Source organism: Choloepus didactylus, chromosome 16, assembly GCF_015220235.1.
Source record: "Choloepus didactylus isolate mChoDid1 chromosome 16, mChoDid1.pri, whole genome shotgun sequence".
NCBI classification, from domain to species: Eukaryota; Metazoa; Chordata; class Mammalia; order Pilosa; family Megalonychidae; genus Choloepus; species Choloepus didactylus.
In genome coordinates, this window is record NC_051322.1 from 46,772,111 (window position 1) to 46,795,356 (window position 23,246).

Sequence of the window (23,246 nt, forward strand, 5' to 3'; positions counted from 1 at the left end):
TAAGCTTCAAAGTGAATGTTTTTAACTTCCAAATTATTTCTTGTATTTTCTATGTGCATGTACTCTACTTGCTGGTGTAGGGGATATAAAGAATTAAGAGTGTCATCCTTGACTGGCTTCTTATTTGATTTGGGAGTGAAGATAAAACACATAAAAGTTAACTAATGTCAAGCACCTGGTGAGTAAGTGGAAAATGAGAAGCTGAAAAAATAAAAGCTAGGGTAAAATATCTAGGTGGACTTGAGTGGTTATGAAGAACTTGATACACGAGGTGGGGTCATGAGAGAATGAGACAATTCGGGCAGAATAGTCAGACATCAAAGCATATAGTACACTGCCAGAGAGCGCGAGCTTTATTGCAGAGGTAGGACACCAGATCCCATCAGTAACTGGAAAATTTAGGAATTTGTGAGGATGTTTTAGTCTAGAACTCAAACACCTGGCAGGTTGTAGTTCCAACTGCATTTTCAAAGATTCCCTCTTATTCCCACACACACACCTTGTATATCATATATTCTACCCACTTTCCCTGAAAACATACTCAGAGATGTGTTATCCCCACATTTTTGTTTACAATCTGCCGTACACTTGATTTTCATCCATTGAAATGCTCTCTCATTTAAAATATAACTCAAATAATTAAGGGATGAAGGAGATATTAAATATAAAAAGGAATATCTTACTAGCTACTTTAAACTGGATAATGGCCAACCAAACCCCAAAAAAAGAGACAGACAGAAAATAAATGGGAGCTATGCTGAATGCTGCCATCAGCCATGGCATCTACAGGAAACAGACTGAATCCCAAATTCAGATTTGGGAACCCTGAGTTTCTTTATCAAATAACACACTGATAACCACATTAAATTACTCAATACACCTGGAAAATTTCAGGCAGGATTTCATTCATTGATTATTCACTGTTTATTCACTCATAATTCAGCATTCATATGCACCTATGTGTCTGGCACTTTTATGTGAGCTGACAATACAGTGGCAACAAAGAAAATGCCCCTGGCCTTATATTCTAGTGCTATGTGTAGCAGATGCTTATGACATTGTGTCCTTCGACCCATCTGACTTCAGCACAGCTGTGGTGTATCCTTACATGCATAATGTCAGTGGCCCACCTCAACGTGCAAGTGGATAAATGTCCCAGTGTTCCCATGCTTTGGTGGGACAATTGTAGGACACTCCCCTATGAACCTATGAATGTGGTACATGCACTGAACAAATGGATGACATATAGTGCTATGTCCCCAGTGGCCAGAATAAGTGGGGAACCATAGAGTGGGAGTAAGAATAAACCTTTGCACTATCACTTTCAGTGACCCAGGAATATCTGCTTCCTGTCTCTGTAGCTCTAGGCTCTGCTGGATTAGAAGTTCAATGTTCCCTGGGAGAAATCACTTCTCTAGGGCAGAGCTTCTTCACTTGGCACTATTGACATTTTGGACCAGATAGTTATTGGTTGTGGGGGGTGGAACTGTGCATTGTAGGATGTCCAGTAGAAGCCTGGACTCTACCCACTAGATAATAACAGAAACCCTCCAATGAGTTATGATAACTAAAAACGTTTCCAAATATTGCCAAATGTCCTGTAGGGGGCAAAATCTTCCCTGGTTGAGAAACACTATACTAGGGGGCAAGGGCGCTATTGTACTTAGAAGCTCTGTCTGGTTACTTTGTGCTTGTCATGCTGGTGGACCAGTAAGCAAAGAAAGGAGTTACCAGATGGGCAGGATATTTAGCCCTGATTCATGAGGAAATAGAATTGCTATTACATAATGGGGCACAGAAGAAAGTGCCAAGAACTCTGAGGATTCCCTGAGGCATCTCTAGGTGCCCCAATACCTGGTGATGACAGTGAGCACAGTCCTGAAGCAACTTTGGCCTGAAAGGGCCAGGCAGACAAGTCCACATGCCTTGGGGATGGCAGGGGGTCCTCGGGGACAGCAGTCTGAGTGACTCCACCAGGTCAACCAGCAGAAATGCTGGCCAAGGGTGAGGAAGACCAGAAATCGGTGTCAAACGAGGGAGATGATGATTCTCTGTCACAGCCTTAAGACCATAGTGGAGCCTATAAATGATCCACTAATGCTCCTGTCAAAAGCCTTCCTCATTCCCAAGATGGTGTGACCAGCCACCCCTTCCGGAGTTAGTGACCGGGGGACTTATATGAGGCATGCTAGGTTCTGACTGGTACAAGACAGACTGTACCAGGCATTTGTGATGCTCCATTTCTTATCATCTACCCCAGAACAGCTGTGGTAAACCATTCAATATCCTTGTCCCAGCCAAGAATAGAAAGCTTTAGGGCATTTGCCTTGAGGGAAAACTCACAATCCATGGGAGATTAGGATCTGCTGATAAATGCCCCTCTCTCCCCACTCTGGATAAATTGTCCTCCTGTGGGACAATTCTGTGTCTTATTCTAACAAACTCAGATGGCCCTCAGTAGAAATGAGCCCCAGTTGTCTGGAAGGTTCTTCTCCTTTCTCTGTTTCATACTATCTAATCCTTCACTTCTGCTTCCAATCTATCTATACTCAAAACCTTGTTCTAGGCTCTGCTTTATGGGTGGATGGGGGTGGGGAGTAGGGGTAGGGATACCCTAACTAATACACAGAGCTAAGGAATTGGGGTTTTATCCTCTACATGGAAGGGGCCGATAAATATATCAGGTAAACATGAGGCCGGAGGGAGCCAGGCAGGGTTTGAATTGCCAGAAGGCCCTGAGTTAGTGGCCTCTGGTTCCAAGTGACCCCTCAAGTTTCCCCAGCATACTTACTGCCTTTTTCAATGTGCACCATGATGGGAGAAAGTGTTATCAGAAACGGAAAATCACTAAAAATAATTGAGGCCTGGGGAAAGTCTGCAAAGATTTCTTTTGAAAAAGATTATTTTAGTAGCTATGTAAATTATGGAATGGAAAGAAAAAAACTGATTCAGAAACATTGCTAGAAAGGAAGTATTTCAGGTAGTAGATGATTAAAGAAAGGTAAATCTTGAGATACGCAGGACTAGGTGAAGGTCTTAGGATTGAGGAGGTAAAGGCACTGGAAGAGTGTTTCAGAAGGACACTGAGGTTGTTCAGGATGATGCCAGAAGATGGAGTGGATGGAAAAGATGGCAGGCCTGTGGGAACACATCTTGAATGACTGTTACAGGGAGACCTAGCAAAGACAATGGAAACAATGGGAAAAGGGTCCATCTGAATGACATGCCTCTAAAAGTTCCGAGATTTATTTCAATGCCTGTCCTTGTGGTTTAGGAGCTTCGGGAGAAAAGCAACTCCATTTAGGAAGTCTAAAAAGGAAGAGCTATTCTTATTGCATAGCTGGATTTTAATTAGGGCTACTAGGTGGAAAGCAAGTTCTCTAAAGAGGTAGAGGAATTTTACTATAGAATATGGATCCAGAAGTCACTGAAAAAAGGATTAAAATTATTCTACATTTGAGAGAACATATATGGTGTCTTATAAACTGCTAGAGTCCCTGCAGTACCTCGCCTATTACACATACCCAGTGAATGTTTACTGTGCCATACTTGCTTATGCAGCATGACTTTTAAAATTTGACCCAGCAGTTAGTCAAAGAAACAGGCATAGTGAGAAGAGCAATATGCAGGATTTTAGTTCTGTGTATTCTGAAGGGCCAGAGGCATGATAAAGTATCAATTGATATTTCAGCATAATTTTAAGACATAAATACCAGATCTAGATTAGCTCTGACAGATTCTCAAGATTTTAGGGCATGAAAATGCAAGGCAGTGTGATATAAACACATTCAAGAATATGGAAGCCAACCCTGGAGGAAAATGTTTTTCTTTTACAACAGAAAAATAATATTTACTGCCAGATTCCCAGCCTATATGAGACAGCACAATTAAACACCAGTGTTAAATTAGACTTAGGAAATAGATGCCAACAAAACTGTTTTAAAATACACTATTAATTTTATGGCCTTTAATAAACACTGTCCAAAAGATATAACATTTTAATGAGCTGAAACAATAAACATTTCTGAAAGGTTATTTATTTATTTATTGCTGAGCTATAAATTCCTGCTTTTCTGATCAGCCACAATAGAAACATCCATTCCCAAAATCCCCTGACTCTTTTATAATGAAGTGTCTAACCGAACTATTGATGGATTACACTTCCTTTTAATTAAGAAGAGAAAAATTCTGATGTTGATTTTTTCTTAATGGCACACAAAGGGAAATAAATATTATTCATATAGTGATCTCTTTGCAAAGGCTTAAACTCTTTATTGGTGAGTATATCACTTGTCTTTGGTATTGATTATATTAATATACATTTTAAGAGATGGATGTGAGAATAATTCAAAGGATTAAAACTCTTTTGCTACTTGTACCCCATTCAATGTTTGAAGTTACGTGAATGTTAATTTAGTACAAGAATACACCTACATTTTATAATAATCCTTTAAACATCTACTATATTCTTTATTTGTCAATTTGTTCTAATTCGGTGTTTTCTGCAAGCGACTCAGAATTCTTGGTATGTGGGCTGCTTAGAAGAAAAGTGAGAAATGTGCTGGGGAGTTAGAAAGTGACTACACAATAACAGGACACCCATGAAATACTAAGCAATTTGGATTTCATTCTATAGGCAATGGGGAGTCATTCAAAGAAAAACCAAAACATGAGGAAAAGCTTCCTGCTGCGTTGTGTGTGAGTAAGCAGACTAAGGTTTAGATACGGCATTCAGGGTCAGCAGCCCTAATACTCACTAATAAGGGACATTGGAGGAGATTCCTGAGAGAAGTGAGAAAGCAAGCCATGTAGCTCTCAGGAATAAGAGTGTGCTAAGCGAAGGGAATAGTAAACGCAAAGGTCCTCAGGTGGGTCTTGCAAGGAGGTCCTAAGAGCTGGAGAGTGGGGTGGGGCGTAAGACAACGGGAGCTGTGGTGGACAAAATGGCAGGATCATGCTGGGACTTGTGGGCCACTATAAAGTCTGACTTTTGCCCTGAATGAATTGGGGAGCATTTGGAAGGATTTTGGTCAGAGGAATGATAGGATATGATATTTCTAAAGGATAGCTATAATTGCTGCATTTAAAAACAACTTTAGAGCAGTGCTGTCCAATAGCAACGTAAATATGAACTATGTATGTTATTTAAAATTTTCTAGTCATCACATTAAAAAAAGTAAAAAGAAACATGAAATTCTTTCTAATACTACATTTAACCCAATACATCCAAAATTCTATCATTTCAATGTGTATATTATTCTTCAATATCTGGTGCATTTTTTTGTAGCCCATCTCAATTCATATTAGCAATCTTGCAAATGCTAAACAGCCACATGGGTAATGTTGCTTTAGAAGATACAGACTTACACATGGACACTAGTGTATAGTTACCACAATAATCCTGGCAAAAAAATGATGGTAGCTTGGACTAAGGTAGCCTTGGAAATGGTTGGAAATGGATGGATTCTGATTATTTTCCAAAGGTTTAGCAATAGGAGTTAATGATAATATGAGATGCCTGGTGTGAGAGAATGAGAGCAGGCAAGAATAACACCAAAGATTCGGGGTCTGGGTAATTAAAAATATGAAATTGCTATTTATTAAAATGGAGACTGTGATGGTAGAAATAAGTTTCATTTGGGACCAATTAAGGTTGAGATGCTCATTAGAATTCCAAATACTTATCTTAGATTCGTCACTCTCAATACGATGAAGCCAATGCTGTGGGAAAAGTGGAGACAGTGTCCCCTCTCAGAAAGCATCAAGTAAAAACTCAGGAACAAATGATGGAACATGTGGCCTACAGATGCCCAGGCAGCGGGAGTGAGGAGGGGGAGCATATTCAAGAGAGGAACAGGAACCGGAAATGATGGAGCTAAGTGCGCCTGGGTTTGGGGGTGAAAGAGAAAAGGTGTCAAAGAGGATTCCCAGGAACATGGCTGGGATAACTGGGTGGACGCTGGCAGCAAACCCTCGAACAGGACAAGGTACAAGAAGAGCAGCATTTTGGACAAAGAGATGATGGGTTTTACTTTGGATCCGTTGACTTGAGGGTATCATAAGGGCGTCCAAGTAAAGAAGTCTAATTAATAACTGAGAATGGGGCAAGAAGATCAAAAATAAGGTAGGAATTGGACACAGAAAATTAAGAAGTACAGCAAAGAAGATGTAGTTGAAAACTTGGGTAGGGATGAGAATACCGAAGGAAATTTTATCAAAACAGAAGATGGCTTAAAGTGGAACCCAGAGGAACACCAACATGGAACGAGTAGAAGTAGATCCTGTAGGGAGACTGACCAAAAGCAGTCAGAGATAGGAAGAAAACCAGAGCAAGTGGCATCACAGATGCAAGGGAAGAAATGCACTAATTTCTATCAAGGCATTTGGAATTATTTGTCAACACTGTGCAGTCCACTATGTTAGCTACTGTGTCTGATTAAAAAAGAAATCAATAAGATCCTCAGAGCAAGGACAACCAAGACACTGGGACACTGACCAGGAGTCTAATGCAATAGCAAAAGAGTAATGAGAATATGAATTATAAGCTGTTATCACTGACTTCCTTAATACCCTGCCCGATCAAAAATCCAGTATCTTTGTAGTCTATACACCAATATAAATTAAAATGAGGGTATTCATTCCCTCTAAAAGGTAGTATTTCATTTTCTGCCTCACCCTTATTTGTGAATAAGATGGTCCAGTAAACCCAATGAATACGTTCAATTTCTATCGATAAGAGAAAATGTTGTTCTATAAGCATAAACTTAGGTAAAAAATGAGAGCGTCACTAAAAGTGATTAGTGTAAGTAAGGGAAATAAGATCAACAATATACTAAAGATAATTCTGCAAATCAATAATTTTAAAATCTATTTCCAAAATTGAATTAAAATATTTCCCATATTGTACTCTGCAAAAGAGGTATTTTAACGGTTAATTATAATTTTAATAGGCAATCCATCTTTAAGGGAATAGATTTTTCCATTCAATAAATATAGGCCTGTACTTCTCGAACGTGGTTAATAGGTTTCTTTACTGTAAGTGTCCTCTAATACACTAGCTTATTTTAAATCCTTAAGAATAAATCTATTATGAAGTGTTACTCAAAATTTTGAAACTTCTAATCCTCTCACGGAACAATTTTCAATATCTCATGGAACAAGTGTTCTCCAGGATATGGTATGGGAAATGTACATTAAGAGTTGTGGAAGTATCATCATGGGAAACAGTAAAATGAGATAAACCTTACACAACCATTTGCACAAACTACATGCTCAATCACTGTTGAAGAAATGAATGAATAAAAATACCTAGGATCAGGGTATCAGATAATTTTTAGCACTGTGCACAATTCAAACATTCAAAATAAACAAATAAATAAATAAAATAAGTGAAAAATTGTAAAGGATGATGCAATGAGATTTAATCTGTAAGCCTAAACAACCTCAAGTCTAAATACCACAGCATGAACTAAATTACTCTGATAGTCTTTGGAAAAAAAAATCAAAATATAACTATGCATAAAAACTTTTCCTTTAATTAGAGACTGTCATTATAAAGCTGTATTCAAGACTATTTGTTATTATATAGGGTTAAAGGAAATAAACTGTTATACCATTTTCATTCTCCTTCTATTAAATGAAACATATAAGTATGTAAACTGTGAAAGGCTTTGAAAATTAAAGAAAATTATAAGATAGCCTTATGATAACTAACCTTGTAGAAACTGATTATCATCTTTTCATTAAAAAAATATATGTACAAGTACATATTTATATTTGTATATCTCTATATCTGTTTATCCATATACATATATGTGTACATATTTGTGTACATATATGTGCATATATGTGTATGTGCAGTACTTCTTCCCTCTGAAAACACAATTCGTAAGCAGACCAACCAGTTGGTTAAGATGTTTAATCAGACTTTGGGAAGGCAGTCATTACAGTAAGAGATGTTCGCAAGCAATTTCTCAAGTCCCAATTATGGGAAAAATTGAGATAAAAATAAATATTTGCTTGTAATTGCTACTATCAGTCACAATTTGATTTGGATATCAGCAAAAACAATTCAGGAAACCACTTTTGAGGGATGCAAATATTAGAAAAACATGAAAAAAAGGAGAACTCCAATATTCATTCTCAAAAGGTTAAATTTTTGAGTTTCAACTACTAACTTACATGGGATTTCCCTTAAGCGTCTGTACAATATTATTAAAAACAATAATTATTTTCCAGTGATAGACTATGCTTTTATATTCTGCCACTTTTTCCTATGAATCATCCTTTTTCAAAAGGCAAAGGAAATCCTATTCAAATTGATATATAATTTATCAGATGCTTCAACAGCCTGCTCAAACGAGATGTAGCCTGTGGTGAAATAGGTGAGAATAAATGAAATAAAGACATCTAAGGGCAAAAATACAAAGCCACAGGCAGAACAGTTTTAATCAGCTTCAACAAAATCAGAGAAGTGTGTTTTGATGTTCATGGCTCATCCATCTCATTACAAATGTGTAGAAAACCCCCGGCCATACATTGGGACATTCTGATGGGCTGTGATAATAAGTGATGATTTAAAAATGCCCAAAGGCAGATTAAAAAAATGAATGAGTTTTAGCAAATAAAGAATGCATGTATGTCTTAAAAGATAATCATTCTTGTAATTGTATTTTCATAAATGTTTCCTCTATGGAAGGGGTAGAAAGCAAACTTCCAATATACCCAATCAAGAAACAGAATACTAAGGCTTTATTTAGTGAAACTCAAGCTCATTATTCTTGTTAAGATAGAATGAGATTATGTTATAATATAATGGGAATCAATGAATCACTGTTTCCATTTCTAATACACTGAACAGCTGTGTGGAAGTGACTATCTATTAGTCATTCATTTCTTTAACAAACATTTCATAAACATCTACTATGTGCCATGGACTGTGAAACAGAAACACAGCTTCTGCTGCCACAAGAGCCTAGAACCCAGAGCAGGAGAGAAAAGGGGAAATGTTCATAATAATAGAATGGTAAATGCCAGAATTTTGGAAAGGCTGCTTCGAGAATTCCCAAACCTGGGCATCCAGTATGCCTTTAATTCCCCCTACTGTTATCCATCAATGCCTAATGCCTGAAAGTTTCCTCCCAGCCCCAGTTTAATAACGGCCCCAATCTACTTATTGCTCAACTGGTAAATAATAACTATCATTAATTTAGTGCTTCTGACAACCTTGAAGGAAGGCAAGCAGAGAAGCATGATCTGAGCCACCAAATTGATATTTTTTTCTATTACACCACACGGCTTTCTTTTTCTAATGTTCAGATATTCATTCTTCCTGTCAAACCATTTATGTACTAGGTTCTGGGAATACAACAGTAAAAATAAATGACATGGTCTGTGACCTATAAAGTTATAATTAAAGACTGTGTCAGGGCCACCGAAAGAAACATAAAAAGTACAATAAGACACTATAATAGGAGTATGTGTGTGCAGGAAGGATCATAAGCAGAGATGTATGTGAAGGAAGGACAGGGAGGAGGGAGCCCTTGGGAATTTGAGGAGAGGAGGAGAAGTCACCAAAATTCCTAAGAGGGAAGGAAAGAATTTTGCTATAAATGGAAAAGGAGTGAGAACATGGTAGCTGAAGGAATATGTAGCATCAAGATTTTCTGCTGCTATTGTTTTGCCTGCTTATCTTTTGTTTTGGATGGATATTTTTAGCTGAGAAGGAGGATCCACTTTTCCACACTTCAGTTTCATCATTTGTAAACTATGACTATCAAATTCTCTATTTCACAGTTTTTGTGAAGATTAAACGAATATAAATGTAAAATGCTATAAGTAGTGTCTGATTCAGAGAAAGTTCTCAACAGATTTAGCTAGAATAATAACAATCATTATTACCATATTTATATTATATATGGTTACACATATAATTACAGTAATTATTAATATAATTATTATTTGGTGGAGGGTGTGACAGGCACAACTAGAATGACTCTCAATGGGTCATGCCCTTGTATTATCCCCTCTCCTTGAGTCAGGATCTATGAATTGCATGTAGCCAACAGAATATGGCTAAGGTGATGGGATTGAACTCCACTAATTACGTTCCATTACATAAAACTTAGCAGACTGTAGTGAGAAACACTCTCTTACTGGCCTTGAAGAAGCAATCAACCATGCTCTGAACTGCCGATGAAAAAGGGCAGCCTCTAGGAGTATAGAGTCTTAGTCCTACAATCACAAGGAACCAAATTCTGCCCACCTGAATGAGCTTGAAAGAGGACTCTAAGCTACAGATAAGATTTCCAGCCTTCCCAACATATCGATTCAGCCTTTTGGGACCCTGCTCCGGGGACCTAGTTAAGCTGAAAACAGACTTCTCATCCATGGGGACTATAAGATAATAAATGTATGCTGCTTTAAGCTACGAGTTACACAGCAACAGAAAACTAATGCAGGAAAAGAGGGACAAAACTCATTTAATACTTTTCATTTCTCTACTGGTTGAGTGACAAAATTATATGTGTGTGTGCATGTTTAGGGGATGGGGGAGAGAATATAGGACTCAAAGCAGTATTATCAGAGAAGATGCATTACAAAGTAAGATACTTAAAAAAAGCAGACTGTAATCTCCATGAGAGCAGCATCTTGCATAGCACAGCAGGGTGGGTGTTGAATTTATATTATACTGAATAAACTAATTTTGTTGTGGTTCAGTTATATTACTATTTGACGAATCCATGTAACCAGTTTTGTAATGAGGGTGTTTAAAAGATACTTTTATCAGGATGTATGAACAGCAAGGAACATACAAGTAACAGGAGCTACTTTTAGTTACTGGTTTTTATGTCAAGTAACAAAAAGAAAAAGCATACAGTACATTTCAGCTTTATCCTAGGGGCTATCAATACCAAAGTTATGTTACTGTAATACAACTTTTCAAAGTGTGGATAATAGATCTCTTTAAAATCAAGTCAATCAGCTGTGGGCAAAACTGACTACTAAGGAATACTCTAGGAAGATTTCAATTTTATGTACAACCCTGTTCCCTCTAATATCCCCTAAATGCTAAAAAAAAAAAAAAAAAAAAAAACCACACACACACATACCTGACATCTGATGTATCAAGACATTCCCTGGAATTCTCTTAAATAAGTTACCCGGCATGTCACAGTAGAAAAATGGCTAGGTTTAAAGTTAGAAAACTGGGTTGCTAATCCTAGTCCGGCAATAACTTCCAAGCTGTCTGAGGATGCTCCAGTTTCTTAACAATTTTGAGTCTTTGTCTCAGTCAAATGGGGAAATGAAACATATTGAATGTACAGGGCTATTATATGAATTAGAAATGATGAGTGTAAAGAACCCAAATATCACTTAGCAAATAATATATGAAGAGTAAAATTTTAAAAATTAATATAAAATGTCAATACCCATCATTTTTTGAATGCTACTTTGTTATCTTTTAAATCTCAAAAATCTCAAGTACGTGCTCTTTTTTTTTTTTTTTTAATTTTCATTTTATTGAGATATATTCACATACCACGCAGTCATACAAAACAAATCGTACTTTCGATTGTTTACAGTACCATTACATAGTGGTACATTCATCACCCAAATCAATCCCTGACACCTTCATTAGCACACACACAAGAATAACAAGAATAATAATTAGAGTGAAAAAGAGCAATTGAAGTAAAAAAGAACACTGGGTACCTTTGTCTGTTTGTTTCCTTCCCCTATTTTTCTACTCATCCATCCATAAACTAGACAAAGTGGAGTGTGGTCCTTATGGCTTTCCCAATCCTATTGTCACCCCTCATAAGCTACATTTTTATACAACTGTCTTCGAGATTCATGGGTTCTGGGTTGTAGTTTGATAGTTTCAGGTATCCACCACCAGCTACCCCAATTCTTTAGAACCTAAAAAGGGTTGTCTAAAGTGTGCATAAGAGTGCCCACCAGAGTGACCTCTCGGCTCCTTTTGGATTCTCTCTGCCACTGAAGCTTATTTCATTTCCTTTCACATCCCCCTTTTGGTCAAGAAGATGTTCTCCGTCCCACGATGCCAGGTCTACATTCCTCCCCGGGAGTCGTATTCCACGTTGCCAGGGAGATTCACTCTCCTGGGTGTCTGATCCCACGTAGGGGGGAGGGCAGTGATTTCACCTTTCAAGTTGGCTTAGCTAGAGAGACAGGGCCACATCTGAGCAACAAAGAGGCATTCAGGAGGAGGCTCTTAGGTACAACCATAGGGAGGCCTACCCTCTCCTTTGCAGCAACCGTCTTCCCAAGGGTAAAACCTGTGGTAGAGGGCTCAACCCATCAAACCACCAGTCCCCTATGTCTGTGGTCATGTTTGTGCTCTAACTTTATATCACCAAATACAGATACCATGATATCAGTGGGAGAGTTTGAAAGGGACTATCTGCTTTGAAGCTAAGTATTATAGCTGGAGGGTGTTGTGCACTCAGTAGGCTCTGATGACTGGTAACATGACCTCTACCGTCCCCTTCTGAGAAATCAGTCCCTTAGCTTTGAGTAATATCAGTCCTCCCACCCAGGCCATACTGACTGGACCAGACATCAGTGACCGAGCTAAAACTGTCCCAGAGAGATATTCTATGACTTATGATAACCAATCAATCACTTCTTCCCTATTTTAGGGGAAAGGAATAGGGTGTGAAAGATCGTAATAGACAGCTTAAGAGGAACAGTGATACCCCAGAATCATAGAGCAAATTAAACTTGAGGTCAACGCATGTTTAACCACCCTTCTACCACCTCCACCACTTAAAAGTTTTTGCTTTTGTTTTATCCCCAATGGATATCTATTTTGTCCAACTCGATCCAGGGTAAACTAATACAACTAAAAAGTATTATACTGAGTAATCTATTAAACATTTTCCACTTTGAAGATAGTATGCAGCTCACTGGAGAAAGAAATTCTATTTACAAAGAAAGCCAAGACCATGAAAAAAAAAGTTGGATTATAAACTAAGCCAGGAGTTCAAGTTAAAGTACAGTATAAGGGTAGTGTTTCATAAAGATAAGACTCTAAATCAATCTTCAAATATTCATAACAAAATGCCAAAAATGCCACCTAAATTACAGTTATAGCAAGCATTTAGATTAAAATTCTAAAACACCCAGTTCTCTTTGCATTAGTAACGGACATTGCCTGTTAGTCCAGTCCTACATTATATTTGAAAGACCTATGACATAGCTTAATGGCATGCCAAACCTTCGTTTACTTCCTCATTTTCTGAAATGCATTCTATGATCATAATCCATGAGATATTTCTGGGAAATAAAAGATTTTATGACCAATTAAGTTTGAGAAACACACAAAGTTCAACAGTTTTTCTTCACTGAAGAGCTTTCTGGAGCCTTTACTATGCAAATGAGTGCAGCATTTCTTAAACTCCTGAAAGTTAAGAAAACTGCTCTTCATAGAACATTCTGTGGGATTGGTGTTTGACAGATCGTGCTCACTGTAGGAAATACTGCCTTGTAGTATCTAAACTATAGCAAGCTAGCACACTAGGAAATAATCCACCTAGTATCTGCTTTATTACTTTGGCCCCAAATAGATACATCTTCATAAACTCCAATTTAATGTACTGTCAATCTGTTGTCAAAGGCTAGAGAATAAGTAATGGTCTTCATTAATGATGTCCTCACCATTCTTCAAAATCGCCATTGAACCTTGTTCAAATGTTCGGATTTCCCTATATGCAAACTAATGCTGCCTTTTAAAAGAAAATGAGGTCTATGTAACTGTGTGTGTTTGCTCTCTGCTTTTGCTTTCAGGAATCTGTGGAGTAAGTTGTGTGCTCAAATGCAGGGTTTTCACTCTTGCAGGTTTCTGATATAATGCCTGCATGCCATCTCCTTTCTCTTTACTACCTGCCACTTGTCTCTTTACCTATGTGCCAATGGTTTCATTTTTTAGATCAGTTTTAGGTTTATAGAAAAATGGAACAGAGAGTACCAAAGTTCCTGGTTACCCCTCCCCACACATGCATGCAGAAAACCTTCATTTTTTATATGTACCCTAATACTTCAGAAATGCAGATGATAAACAATGAAACCACTTTTAATATCTTTATGTATATTATATACATACATATATTTCTGTATATATTTGTATATTTCTGTAGCTATTTGATAAATACAAGAAAGATCCTTTCTGTGCCAGTTTGAATGTATTATGTCCCCCAAAACACCACTATCTTTGATGTAATGTTGTATAGGCAGATGTATCAGTGTTGATTAGATTGTAATTCTTTGAGTGTTTCTGTGGAGATGTGCCCCACCCAACTGTAGGTGATGACTCTGATTGGATATGTCCATGGAGGTGTTACCCCACCCATTCAGGGTGGGTCTAAATTAAATCACTGGAGCCATATAAATGAGCTGACAAACAGAAGGAACTCAGTGCAGCTGAGAGTGACATTTTGAAGAGGAGCGACAGCCAAGAGGGACACTTTGAAGAATGCACAGAAGCTGAGAGAGTAGCTGCAGATGAGAGACAGTTTGAAGATGGCCATTGAAAGCAGACTCTTGCTCCAGAGAAACTAAGAGAGTACAAACACCCCAAGAGGAACTAAGAGTGATATTTTTGAGGAACTGTAGCCTAGAGAGGAATGTCCTGGGAGAAAGCCATTTTTAAACCAGAACTTTGGAGCAGACACCAGCCCATGCCTTCTCAGCCAACAGAGATTTTCTGGGCGTCATTGGTCATCCTCCAGTGAAGGTACCCAATTGTTGATAAATTACCTTGGATACTTTATGGCCTTAGGACTGTAACTTTGTAATCAAATAAACCCCCTTTATAAAAACCAACCCATTTCTGGTGTTTTGCATTCCGGCGGCATGAGCAAACTAGAACACTTTCTAAAACTAAAACTGAAAATAGGAACATCATTGCTAACAACAAAAATAACTAGCTGTGCAGAGATGTTTCAGGCATCAAACTAGGGAGTTTTTCAATAATTTAAAATCTAGCACTGGACACACTCACTCCCAACAGCAAAATGACCTTTCATTCCAGTTCCTGTGGCTTGAGGCATAACAGAAGGCTGAGTTGAGTACAATAAAATTTTAAAAGACTAATGTGACAAGCCAAGAGATAATACTGGGGCAGAATGTATAGACCTACAGTGAATTTTTAAAAGCTAATGTCTGTGATACAGCTGTGCACTCCTGAAAAGTTTCAGAGCATTAGGAATGAATTTGCTGAGTGTTTAGGGAACTTGCTGGTTCAGAAGCAAAAATCACGAGAAAAGGAGGCACTTAGGATATTTCAGTAAGGTCATTTGGATCCAGAATTTAGATGAAGCACACATACAAGTTCAGGCGGTGAGTGTAGAGAGTCAAAAACAGTTGTCTCCAGCATGGCACTCAGCCTTGTGGTGTGGACACAATGACATTTTGGGATGCAGGAATAAAGTGAAACAAAGCAAAACCCTGAACCGGCACTTCACCTCCATTCCATCGTCAGGTGTCACTTGTGGAAGAGGTGTCATGAAGGAAGAGGTGGGACCCCAGTCAGAGGAGGGACCTTCCATGTTCCTTCACTTCAGTGTACTTCAAAGCAGTGCACTCAACTTGTTTCCAGTTATGCAATGTTACCAATTATAAATTCTAATTAAACCAGTTCCCCCAAAATGGACAAGGGGTGGGAAAAAATTACTAAAAATAAAAGTAGATAGCAGATAATACAAATAAAGAAAATTTAAGCTAACAGGAATGGAGCAGAGCTGACCCAGCTCCTCTCCTCTGTATGAATTCACTGGGAGCCACATGAAGGAAAGAATCAGGTTGAGAACGGGGAGGTATGAGGAGATGTCTGCAGGATGGGTCTAGAAAGCACTATCAACCCAGGAAGCCAACTGTGATCTAAAGTCGAGCTGGGAGAACTTGGACAGAATAAAAAGAATGAAATACATGAAACATGAGAGCAATAAGGAATATCCCTGGCTTGCTTTAGAGTTAGGACTAATCCACAGGGTCTTGCGGAAGTTACTGTTAACCATTTGAAACTCATTTTAAAAGGTCTATAAAATAAAGTGATTAAAGTAGACAATCTCTCATGTTTCTTCCAGACCCAATGTTCTATTATACAGGCCCAGCAAAGAAAAAATAAAAATTAAGAAAAAGAAAATGACAGTGATCCCAAAGGTCAGATCCAAAGTCACAATAGTTAATGAAAACAAAGGTGTCATGGAGCTTAGAGGAAACTAGTTGCTGCCAAGCTCCATGAGCAATATGATTCTGTACACCAGTGATCTGCCTACACTGAATGCAATATGAATCACTCAAGTTGTGCTGCACTAAAACATTTGCATGGACATTGCTGAGAGGCAAACGAGTGGATGTGGGTGCAGGGTTACCACAGAAGAACTGAAAGAACAAAAGGCAGTGATGATCTCCAAGGGAAAATTTTCTAAAAAATAAGCAGTGCCACTTAAAATGTGTGTGTGCATGTGTGTGGGGGGGGGGGGAGTGGGGGGTTGGTAGGTGGGTAATTTTCACATTTATGGGGATATTCCTGGCCGTAGTGAGCAAAGAGCAAAGAGGGAGAGGCCTCACCATGTGCAGGACAGTCACTGTCAGTGGGGGAATGCCCTGCATCTCGCAGGCCTTCCAGATGACTCCACGGCATTCAGGTAAGTAGAACTGCTGATGATGTCTGAGACTAGACTATAACTCCAAATTTTTGCATGGGTTTTAATATATCATGAATATTCTTTCTAGGAACACACCAACCCTGTATTATGAGAGAATGCCATACTTTGTTGTAAGAGCTGTTCATGGAAAATTATGTCACTGGCGTTAGGACCCCTCAAGGTATTTCCATTGATGATATACCACATCTGCATGGTCTGCAAATGCAGCTACAGTGCCAGCAGGGATTTTAGGTACAGGCCATCTATCTACTCCCCATTATGCCTCCAGGGATGCTCATACCTGACACTTACATACTGAAACACACAATGTTTTAATACTATTTCCTTTATTTCCTTTATATACTGTAATTTGAGTATATTCTTTATCTATTTAAAAATATGTGGGTAGGAGAGTTCTATTTATATGACTTTTGTTCTAAGACTGTAAAAAGGGCTTTAAAAACCCCACATTTTAAAACAGGCTATTGCTGCTAAAAACTTTTACTCTCCGTCAGTGGCTTTAAACCTTTTGGGGTCACAGAGCCTTTCCTCCATTTTCTGTCTGTGTGGCAGACTGCTAATTGCCTCACAGTAACCGTTCTCCTCTTCCTTCTCTTGTAGTAACTAACAACTTCCTTGAGCTTGAGCAGCTGTAGAGGTGTTATTTCCCAGATTCTCTTGTGCTTAGCTGTGGCAATGTTCTCCACAAAGAATGTGAGCAAATGAGGTGTGTGTAACTCGTGCGTGATTTCCGTGAGCATGCCCTCTGGGATCCTTACACTAGGACACAAAGGCACCAGTTTCAACCACTGGGAATAAAGGCTACACCCTAGCAGCAGATGCGATGAGGAGACAGAAGAAACTTAGATGCTGCATAACCTCAAGGGGCAGAAGTGCATACTCTCCAGGGCCACCTGTTTGTTTACTTGTCGACTGTTATGTCAGCGAAAAACTGCTATCAAGTTTACGTCATCCTTTTCTGGGACTCTTTGTTATAGCAGCACAGCCTCTGCTTTGATTAATACACCCCAGAAACAAGCAAACAAAAACAAACATACATGTATGTATGCATACAAACATACATAAAATACAAACACACAAAATGCTGCATAAAATTTCAGGAGTTTCACAGAGTGCTGAAGCCTTTCTGGGGACTCTGGGATAAAAGTTTTGCCATAAGTAGGGGTTGCGAAAATGTCTCTTAGGAAAACTGGTTTTAAAAACCACCTGAGGAACATTTGTTTTGCGGCAGTAATAAGGAAGTTCATTTTGTCAACCAGTATTGCAATCTACAGGACTGAAAAAGGAGAGCTTTCTAAAATATCAATTCATGATTAAATGATTGGCTCCTTCCCTAATAACCTAAATTCTTTCATCTCTCTTATCTTTATTTTCAGGCTTGCAAGCACATAATCATAATGAATGTCAAAGCTTATTTAAGTGTGTCAACATATATATACTGGGGCAACAACCATTTAGACTCTAATATAATTCTTTAAATGAGAGAAATCACTAAAATTCCACCACCCGTCTTTCTGTCCTGAATAAACGGTGAATTTCTAAAGCAAACCTGTCTTGCGACAAATATAGGAGGTGGAAAACAAAAAGCTAAACTCATATACGTCATGATTAACCACTATGCATGCATCCACTTAGGATATAAGAATTTTAGCAAAATGATAGCTGCTGGAGGATCAACAATAGCTCTCAAATTTTGGCCAAAACAACATTATCTATTTTCTCTTTAACTCTCACATTTTAGCAAGCAAAAAATAATACCCTAAGAAAAATCTGTTGTCAGTAAACTAGAAATTGGAGGAGTACGTGTAACTAATGAATTCATTTCACAGAGTATGAAATGTAAGAAAATAAGGACTGCCTATTTTATATCACCATTTTCTCCAGCAACTGCAGGAATATATAGAATTGATTTTTTTTTTTTCCCAACCAAGGTTTTGTATTGCTGAGGGGTATACAAGTGACTGGCCAAAAAATGTGAGAAAGTGTGAGCTATGAGGGAATTCTGAGGAAGCAATAGCTTTAACAATGCAGCACCGGCTCTGCAAGGGACACCCACAGTTCCCTCCCTCTCCACACGATGATCTAATCACACCATATGCTCTCACCCACAGGACACATATGAGCTACGTGCAAACAATCAAGTCAACCATCTAATTTTATTCAAATGATAAAAGAGAGAATGGCTTTTAAAATTCTAAGCTGTTTAAAAATCAGTGACACAATTCATTAGCATAATAACTCAAAAATGTTTCCATTTCATTAAATAATAATCATATACTGAGAGGTTAAGAATTAGTCTTTTGGGAGTTCATATAGTCCATGGTTCTTACCTCATAAACAGGAACAAAATGCAGTTAGATAAGCACTGAAATGATTAGAAGCAGGAAGTAGATCAACTAAGTAAATTCTGAAAGTGAATCTGAGGCATATGGCACAAAATCAAATCAAAAAATTAAATGAGAAGAATATTCATCAAATTTGCATATAACGGCCAAAAAAAGCAAATATGACTGCCATTGACAATAGAAATAAAAATGACTCATTTCTCTAAAAGGTACAGAGAAATTATAGCCATAAAATAAATGCAAACATCTGTTTACAAATTGAAATGTAATTTAGTTAATTTAGAAATCAATTCAAGAAAAAACATGATATCTATATTCATTCTAAAATGACAAAATCTGTTAGACTAAAATACAGGAAACTAAACAGAAAATTTAAATGAAATAATAAATCTGGCAAAATGAAAAATTATGAACATTTTGAAAATGTTAGACAACAGAATATAATGATTAACATGATAGGACTGAACATTTTCAATTTAGCCTAATTTTTCATAGATTTTCCAAAACATATTATAAAATAAAAGCTTTGTAAAATATTTGTTTACAAAAACAAACAAACAAAATCTCCCAAATATTCACTAAAGAATGGAATCAAAATTTCAATATGGTCAGGTAAAGTGAACATACATATATTTCACTGAACAGTTACAGGCAATAATTTGATACTCAAACTTTTCTCATGTTTTCTGAAAGTGAATCTGAGGCATATGGCACAAAATCAAATCAAAAAATTAAATGAGAAGAATATTCATCAAATTTGCATATAACGGCCAAAAAAAGCAAATATGACTGCCATTGACAATAGAAATAAAAATGACTCATTTCTCTAAAAGGTACAGAGAAATTATAGCCATAAAATAAATGCAAACATCTGTTTACAAATTGAAATGTAATTTAGTTAATTTAGAAATCAATTCAAGAAAAAACATGATATCTATATTCATTCTAAAATGACAAAATCTGTTAGACTAAAATACAGGAAACTAAACAGAAAATTTAAATGAAATAATAAATCTGGCAAAATGAAAAATTATGAACATTTTGAAAATGTTAGACAACAGAATATAATGATTAACATGATAGGACTGAACATTTTCAATTTAGCCTAATTTTTCATAGATTTTCCAAAACATATTATAAAATAAAAGCTTTGTAAAATATTTGTTTACAAAAACAAACAAACAAAATCTCCCAAATATTCACTAAAGAATGGAATCAAAATTTCAATATGGTCAGGTAAAGTGAACATACATATATTTCACTGAACAGTTACAGGCAATAATTTGATACTCAAACTTTTCTCATGTTTGAAAAAATAAAAGAGAAAGTGAAATCTGCTAAACTGTTAACCAACAGATCTATATCTAAATAAGAACTAAATTGATTTGACAATCAAATCAAGGACAAAAATTTAAGGAAAATTTATACTGGGTGGGTGAAGCCTATTTAAAAAGGCATATATAGAAACATATGTCTTGAATTTGACAAAAAGGGATCCTGAACTTTTGATGTATACGAACATACTCAGAAGCTCATGTAAGTGCATAGGCATCCCTCCCTAAGTGCACTATGATCAACTGAAAGAGAATATAGAAATGGGAAAAAAAAAAAGCAAATTAATGAAATGTTCTTTCTAGTCAAGACATTTGAACTGTGGTCACTGTTTTTTAAACTGAAACTCTTGCTAATTACAGTTTCCTAGCCAACCTTGGGGAAGTCCCAGTGAAACAAGTTTCAACAAGTGGAGGAATAAAATAACAGATTTTGTCCAGCTCAATGCATGACTTAGGTTTTAAATGAGACCTATTAAAAACTACCTCATCTCACCGAGCTGAGTTATGAGTGGGAGTGGAGGTGACTAGGCAGTGGTGGTGGGAAGCGGGGGATGGGGAGTGTGCAACATAAGCAACATAACTCAAGTTGCGTTTGTAACAACAGACTGCCTATTGTAGAGCCAGATTACAGGCAGAAAAATAGTTCCATAATTTTTGTAACTTTTTACTGAAGTGCAGCACATAGAAAAGTGAACATAAGCATATAGCTTGAATAATTTTCACCAACTGGACACTCCTACATTATCAGCATCAAGATCCACAGAAGAGAGGAGGAGAAAGATGGTAGCATATAGAGGAGTAGAAGTTAGTTAGTCCCCCTGGAACAACTGAAAAACAACCAGGGACAACTAGTAAATAATCTGGAATAACTGCTGAGGGACAACTGTGACTGTCCACACATCATACACCAACCTGAAGGTGGAATTGCTGAGATCACAGTATAAAATCTGGAAGTAAAAACTGTGGAACTGTGCCAGGAGACCCCTCCCCCCACAGCAGCCTGAACTGCAAAACCTTGCTGTAGTAGAAAGTAGCACTCTCTGAACAAGCAAATATACCTCAGTCCAGCTCCAACTGGGGTTTTAATTAACAAATGTGCACTGCTCAATACAAGCTACAAATCCCCAACAACCAGACAGAGGCTTCTAGTGACGACTGACCTTAATGAGCCAGAAGAATTCTCTATCCTGGGAGGAAGAGCCCAGAAGACCAGGCGCTATCTCTGGGCCAACAGGTGAAACAGGGAGGCTGTGGACTGGCTCTGAAACGGGGCTTTCTCTCCCTTTTTCTCTCTCAACCTGAGTGGCTCAGAGGAGAGAGCCACAGCCATTTTCAGTTTGCAGCACTTTGACCCAGACAAGGGTGGAGACAGCAGAGTCAGAGAGACAAAGAACCTATTTAAATGCAGATAATAACTCCCTAGGGGGTGTATTTTCCCGAAGAGGAAGGAGGTGGTGTCCAGCTCTACTACCTGCATTCCATTCAGAGCCAGACCCTAGAGCCTGGGGGAAAATACCCAAAACAGAAACTAAGGGGGCCACACCTCCTTACACCAGTCAGGAGCAACCGGCTGACAGGCACCATCTATTAGGCAGGTTACGAAAAGCACAGCATCTAGAGACCTCACAGGATGTGTCAATCTTCTAAGATACACCCTCAGGGAAACCTGATACTGAATATTTCCCCCTTCTGAGACCTGAGCCCATTCTGGTCTGGGAAAACCTGATTGGGGTAACCAAGGAAACAAGATGGCTAGACCACAGAAAACTACAACCTACACTAAGAAAAACGAAGCTATGGCCCAGTCAAAGGAACAAACTTGCACTTCAACTGAGATACAGGAATGGAAACAACTCATATTAAATCAATTCAAAAGGTTTAGGGAAGAGATAAAGGGTATAATGAAAACAATGGGCAAATATAAGGTAGAAATTGAAAGTTTGAAAAAACAACTGGCAGAGTCTATGGAAATGAATGGCACAACACAAGAGAGGAAAGAGACAATGGAGACATACTACAGCAGATCTCAAGTGGCAGAAGAAAACTCAGGAACTGGAGAACAAGACACTTGAAATCCTACACACAAAAGAACAGACAGGAAAAAGAAAGGAAAAATATGAGCAATGTCTCAGGGAACTGAATGACAACATGAAGAGCATGAATGTACATATCATGGGTGTCCCAGAAGAAGAGAAGGGAAAAGGGGCAGAAGCAATAATAGAGGAAATAATCAATGAAAATTTCCCATCTCTTATGAAAGACATAAAATTACAGATCCAAGAAGTGCAGCATACCCCATATCCATAGATATGGATAGGCCTACGCCAAGACACTTAATAATCAGATTATCAAATGTCAAAGACAAAGAGAGAATCCTAAAAGCAGCAAGAGAAAAGCAATCCATCACACACAAAGGAAGCTTGATAAGACTATGTGAGGATCTCTCAATAGAAACCATGGAGGCAAGAAGGAAGTGGGGTGATACATTGAAGATATTGAAAGAGAAAAACCACCAACCAAGAATCCTATATCCAGCAAAACTGTCCTTCAAATACGAGGGAGAGTTTAAAATATTCTCTGACAGACAATGAGAGAGTATGTGAACAAGATACCTGTTCTACAGGAAATACTAAAAGGAGCACTACAGACACAAAGGAAAAGACAGGAGTGAGAGGCTTGGAACACAATTTTGGGTGATGGTGGCACAGCAATGTAAGTACACTGAACAAAGAGGACTGTGAGTATGGTTGAAAGAGGAAGGCTAGGAGCATGTGGGACACCAGAAGGAAAGAGGAAAGATAAAGAATGGGACTGTATACTCAGTGAAACCTAGAGTGCTCAACAATTGTGATAAAATGTACAAATATGTTTTT

At 37.9% G+C, this 23,246-nt stretch overlaps 1 protein-coding gene across 5 annotated transcripts in view; it reads right to left on the reverse strand.

Annotated features, from left to right (window-relative positions):
• ASXL3 (ASXL transcriptional regulator 3) overlaps positions 1-23,246 on the reverse strand; it is a 174,632-nt gene that overhangs the window by 20,382 nt on the left and 131,004 nt on the right. The window lies entirely within an intron of this gene.